Genomic DNA, 6,033 nt, shown 5'->3' with positions numbered 1-6,033 from the left:
ATTTCTGTTAACAAATTTTCCGCATCATTCCTCCAGTCTTCAGTGTCACTTGATCTTCAGAAATCATTCTAATATGATGATTTGCTGCTCAAGAAACATTTCTGATTATTATTATCAATATTTAAAACAGTTATACTCTTTAATATTTTCAAAAATCATGATATACAACCATTCAAATATTTGTGTGTTATTAAAAAGAAATGACTGTTTTCATTCAGCACATAGCCATTAAATTGATAGAAGTAAAACATTTATAATGTTGCAAAAATATATTTAACATAAATTATTTTCTTTTGAACTTTCTGTTCACCAAAGAATCATAAAAATGTTTCCAGGAAATTTTAAGCAGCAAAAAATAAATAAACCAAAATAAATCCAGCACTCAACCTGCATTTTGGAATAATTTCTGAAGGATCATGCTCTGAAGACTGCAGTAATGATGCTGAAAATTTACAGGAATAAACTACATCTTAAAATACATTCAAACAAAAAATGATTTAACATTGTAATAATATTTCACAATATTACTTTTAACTTTATATTTGATAAAATAAATGCAAGCAGTCTTAAAGGATTAGCTCACTTCTAAATTAATTTACTCATAATTTACTCACTTTATTTATTGTCTTTCTTTCTTCAGTCAAAAAGAAATGAAGGTTTTTGAGGAGGAATGACAATTACTTGGGTTTGTCCTCAAAAGCTTGTCTTGTATAGCTCTGCAATGTGCGCGTACACTCTGTGCAGGTCCACTCTGTGGAAACAGATAAAAACATTCAAGTATTTCCTCAGCTGACCGTGTACAGCCCTTCACAGACAGCAAGCAGTTTCGGCCCAGGTCTGGCCCACATCTGGCCCACATGCATTTCATGCGGGCCAGATGTGGGCCGGATCTGGGCCAACACCATGTTGCTGTCTGGGTTTGAAACTGCACTGGAGCTGCAATTTGGATCTTTCCCCTATTGAACCCCACTTAAGTCCACTATAGAGAAAAACTCTGGAATGTTTTCCTCAAAAATAAGGAAATTTGAATTCAGAAGTGAACTATTATAGAGTTAGCACTTAAACGTTGCTAGCTCACTATAATTACCAAGGAGCGATCTTAAAAAAAAATTATAGAAAGAGTTAAAAGAATTAAAGTTTAAATTAAGTTAAACATTTGTTAATAATGTATAATTGCAGACCTCTGGACGTTTTCTTCATGTTAGCAAGTCCTCTGATAACATAGGCCTTAGTGTTCGCCAACAATACAGTCTGACACAGATCTAAGAATCTATAAAAACACCAAACCTTTAAGTTATCGAGTAAGTTACACAGCATAAGACATTGATTTAGTTTGTTCGCACGGTGTGTCATACCTTGGTGAGGTTTTTGAGGATAACAGCGAGCAGTCTGTATTTTCCTCGACCGTCTTGACATCTTCTCCTGTTCTGAACTTCAGAAAAAAAAAAACAGAAAAAACCGCGCGCTCGTTTCCACGGACGCGGCCCGGATCCGCTCTGCGACTGTAGTTCCCGCCCACTGAAACCGCACCTGGGCTGGATCCGTGTTACAGCCCTGAAACGGATGTGACTGTAACGCGGATTTGCCGGTTTGAAAACGGATCCGGATCGGAGTCGTCTGCTGTCTGGGATCAATCGAATCTGTAAAGGGTCTAGTTTTTTTTGGATACAGACATAATAACAAAAAAACTTTGTGCACTTATAAAATAAAGATAACAAACAAGGTGGGCTGTCTGCAGTCTTTGTCTCCGCTGATCGTCATGTACAAACAAGTCACTAAAATGAACTGTAACTCCGTGAATACTCAAAGATACATGAGAGAGATATCTATAGAAAGCCTGAAATGTCTACTTTTAAACTAAACAAGTGCTGCCGAAAACAAATATTCTGAGATAAAGTAATCCATATGAAAACAACGCGATGTCTATTTTTCATATCTCCGCTCATTATATCTAATGCGACCACGCCCCCGCGCTTAACGCGCTATTCAGATTCAAACTGAAGCGCGCGGCTTGAATACGCCCACACAGAAGAAAAAGCAGCCAGACTGTTCTTCAAGTTTTTATTTTATTTTACTGTTTGCTTCGCGATGAGAGGAATAAGACATAAATCACTCCAAAAAGATGTGATGTGGTTGAGGAATTTGAGAAATGGATTTCCTCAGAAAAAAGAATGAAGCACTTTATTCAGCAGAGATCATAAACATGAGTAAGTCTCTTTTTATTTAGTTGTACTAGTTTTCACATAACGGGTAAACATTTTACTAGTTAAGACTTTTTCCAAATACTTTTTCCAAACTATAATTCCTGACTAAATGTATAATCAAGTGAAACATTATGAAGTTTCAATAACAGTATACAATACCATACCATTCAAAAGCTTGATGTAAATAATATAAATGTGACAAATAGAGATAACTCTAACAAATGTAAAAACAATGCAGTTCTTTCAATTTATTCCCAATAAAAAAACCTGAAAAATATTCTCATCTCTTTTCAACAACAACAACAATAATAATAATAATAATAATAATGATAATAATAAATTTTTGGTAGAAAATAAGATTGTTAAAATGATTTCTGAAGGATTGTGTGACTGGAGTAAGGATGCCAAAACATTTGTTTGAAAGTCAGCTTTGATTGTTCATAATAAACCGTTTAACTGCTCCCCCCAGTGGATATTAAATTATGTTGTGGGATAATTAAATATATACTTAATAAACTACAAACATAAAATTATATAGATTTATTTTGTTCTCACATTCTTTCTTGTAAGTCCTCCCTCAGTGGAACAGTTGAATGAGAGGCTCATTATGCAGCTCATTATGCAGGGCTTTGTCTTCTCAGGTGTAAATCACAATGATATTCATGATAGTTGACGCCTACTCGCATATGACTTTTACCAACAAAAAGTGTCTTAGAAAATTTAAATCAATATATTGTTTTCTGTGAGTGCGTAAACAAGATGATTTTCACATCATTCAGAAAGAAAAATTCTAGGCTACAAGCTCCAGTTCTCAACTTTTCCGGGAACCAATGTTATGTATGTGTTTTATTGCCTTATTCAAGTGATTTAACATTTTTAGTTTTTCACTAACCATGCATAACATTTTTTTTCTCAAAAATACAATCATATACATGAATGCATTTCACATATTATTATAGCCCAGTTTGTGCTGATTACAGTGATATTAGACTTTACCCATTTAGATATTTATAAGAAACTGAAAAAAGCACAAATATCAGGGCATGACAAAACTTCTCCAGGCCCCAAAAATACCCTTAGACTCCAGAGGGTTAAGGCATTGGAGATCATTTTAGCTGAACAGCCTATCATTTTTTGCACCTCTTTATAGGTTTTCCCCTCTCTAATCAACTTTTTAATCAAAGTACGCTGTTCTTCTGAACAATGTCTTGAACGACCCATTTTCCTCAGCTTTCAAATGCATGTTCAACAAGTATTGGCTTCATCCTTAAATAGGGGCCGCCTGATTCACACCTGTTTCTTCACAAAATTGATGACCTCAGTGATTGAATGCCACACTGCTATTTTTTTGAACACACCCCTTTCAACTAATTCAACTAATTGCCCAATTGCACAGCCTTAAGAGCATGCATATCATGAATGCTGGGTCTCATTTGTTTTCTGAGAATCTACTGAACCTACTGGTAACTTGTTTGCCACGTAGCAATAAAAAAATATACGAAAAACCTTGATTATTCTGGTTAGTCACATTGTACTGCTATTATTTTGAACAAGACTGTACATACTGAAAGTCCATCAACTTTCTGAGATGAGCACACACATGAGGGTTGTCCCTCTTCTGAGACTTTTCCACTTGTTTTGCCTCTATGTGTCCGTCTTGTATCCAGGGAGTGTTGTGATTCCAAGAAAACATCTGCACATAAAAACAAGTAGAAGCATAAGGATAAAGTTGTGTATCAAATGAAACTAGCTCAATAAAATAAATGTCAAAATGCCACTTATACAATAAAATCAGCATTTACCAGTACTTAAAAGGTTACTCCACCCCAAAATGAAAATCTTGCCATTAATCACTTACCCTCATGTTGTTCCAAACCCGTAAAAGCTTTGTTCGTCTTCGGAACACAATTTAAGATATTCTGAATGCAACTGGGAAGATTGTGACCATCCCACTGACTGCCAAGTAAATACCACTGTCAAGGCCCAGAAAAGTATGAAAGACATCATCAGAATAGTCCATCAGTGGTTCAACTGTAACGTTATGAAGCGACGACAATACTTTTTGTATGCAAAGAAAACTAAAATAAGGATTTATTCAACAATTTGCCTCTTCTGCGTCAGTGTAGTGCCATTTTTCGAGAGTATCTGTTGGACACACACTTCATAGCCTGTTCTGTGTCAGCTGGGTCACATGGACACGCTTTCTATGTTTATTTACGCTTTGATTTGAACGAAAACCGCGTATCCGTGTGGTGCGGCTGACATAATAAAAAATAACGACTTTGTTGAATAAAGTTGTTCTTTTTGTTTTCTTTGCATACAAAAAGTATTCTTGTAGCTTCGTAAAATTACAGTTGGACCACTGATGGCAGATGGACTATTCTGACAATCCTTTACATACTTTTCTGGGCTTAGACATTGTTAATTGCTTGGCTGTCAGTGGGACAGACGCAAGCCTCCCGGTTCTCATCTGAAATATCTTAAATTGTGTTCCGAAGACGAAGCTTTTACGGGTTTGAACGACATTAACAGTTAACAGTGATGAATGACTACATTTTCATTATGGGATGGAGTAACCCTTTAAATAAGTAACCTTTTTCACAAATGAAATTACTTAAGTAAAACTTGTTACCTTTGAAAAAATTAATGTGTGCAAAAGATGCCTGCTCCCGGGACGCACAATGTTGAGGTATGAATTCACAACCATCTGACCCTCAAATGGTCAAAAGCCACTGGGTAGACCTGAAATTAATAAATATAAGCAATAATGTAACCTACAATGCAGTATTTCAATATAAAATGTAAGCTAAATTACAAGTTTATCAAATTATTTAAATAATTAATACATTACCTAATAAAATCAGCTTCAGGGTCTTGAAGCATCGAACATTTCTTCACATCAGCTGCTATTCTTTGCACCTACAAGACATAAAGAAAATAATCTTGTGATTTCTTTAAAGTATTATGTACTGTAAATGAGACCAAAATTAACACCCAAAAAGGCATATATGTTAAAATATACAAACTATTATAAATTATATAATTTATAATTATAAATTGTAATATAACATTGTAGAACTGTACCACCAATCAAATTAAATTATTAACAGTGCAAAATTACAACAGTGTAATGACATGAAATCTGAAAATACAATTAATAAATGTTGGAAAAATGCAATGCTACTTATTAAACCTGAAACTAATCCGCCATTAGGTGGCAGTAAATAATAATAATGAGGGAATCAACTGAGTCATTCATTGAACCGATCCGTTCAAAAAGATGAATCATTTAGCTCAAGTTTGGAGAGTTTTGATTTGAGAATGAGCAAAATAGTTTTGTTTTGGTCTTTGTTTGGAACTATATTCGTTGGTGAAATACAACAATATTGTGTCTAAAAAAGTAAGTAACTTGTTAACTGATTGTTTATTGAACTATGTATTTGCAATCGTGATACTCAACAAAACAGCTCACTTGTGATGCTTCTTATAACATATTGTAACAACTTGTAGTTGTTCTATTACCGTGGGCTGACTAGAGCTAAGCTAGACTGTTTATTTTAATATAACGGCTAGCAGGGTGCTAGCATCTATACGTCGCAACTTATTTTCGCCAGCGGGCAGAGCGAGCACTCGCGTCCCATACACCGCACGACCGTGAGTGTCTCTGTGAGCAGAGTTATTAACAAACCAGCCAACAGGAGGCAGTAGTGTCTGTTACTCTTTAATTTGGAACACAATAATTCAACTGCATAGGCAAGGCCATATCACAAGTCACTCCTCAACACATCTCTTTCCATGACGGTGACAGTCATCCTTTTTTATAACATGG

General features: G+C 35.1%; 1 long non-coding RNA gene across 1 annotated transcript; it reads right to left on the bottom strand.

The window, feature by feature from the left end:
- Positions 1-3,853: 3,853 nt before the first annotated feature.
- LOC113080785 (uncharacterized) lies at positions 3,854-5,097 on the bottom strand. The gene is made up of 3 exons (XR_003282027.1): positions 5,056-5,097; positions 4,837-4,946; positions 3,854-3,897 (listed from the first exon to the last, which is right to left on the bottom strand). It is a non-coding gene; the product is annotated as an uncharacterized LOC113080785 (long non-coding RNA).
- Positions 5,098-6,033: the final 936 nt, after the last annotated feature.

This window comes from Carassius auratus, unplaced genomic scaffold (assembly GCF_003368295.1).
Source record: "Carassius auratus strain Wakin unplaced genomic scaffold, ASM336829v1 scaf_tig00031992, whole genome shotgun sequence".
NCBI classification, from domain to species: Eukaryota; Metazoa; Chordata; class Actinopteri; order Cypriniformes; family Cyprinidae; genus Carassius; species Carassius auratus.
Note: the sequence above shows the minus strand (reverse complement) of the source record. Positions and strands in the feature narration are given on the sequence as shown.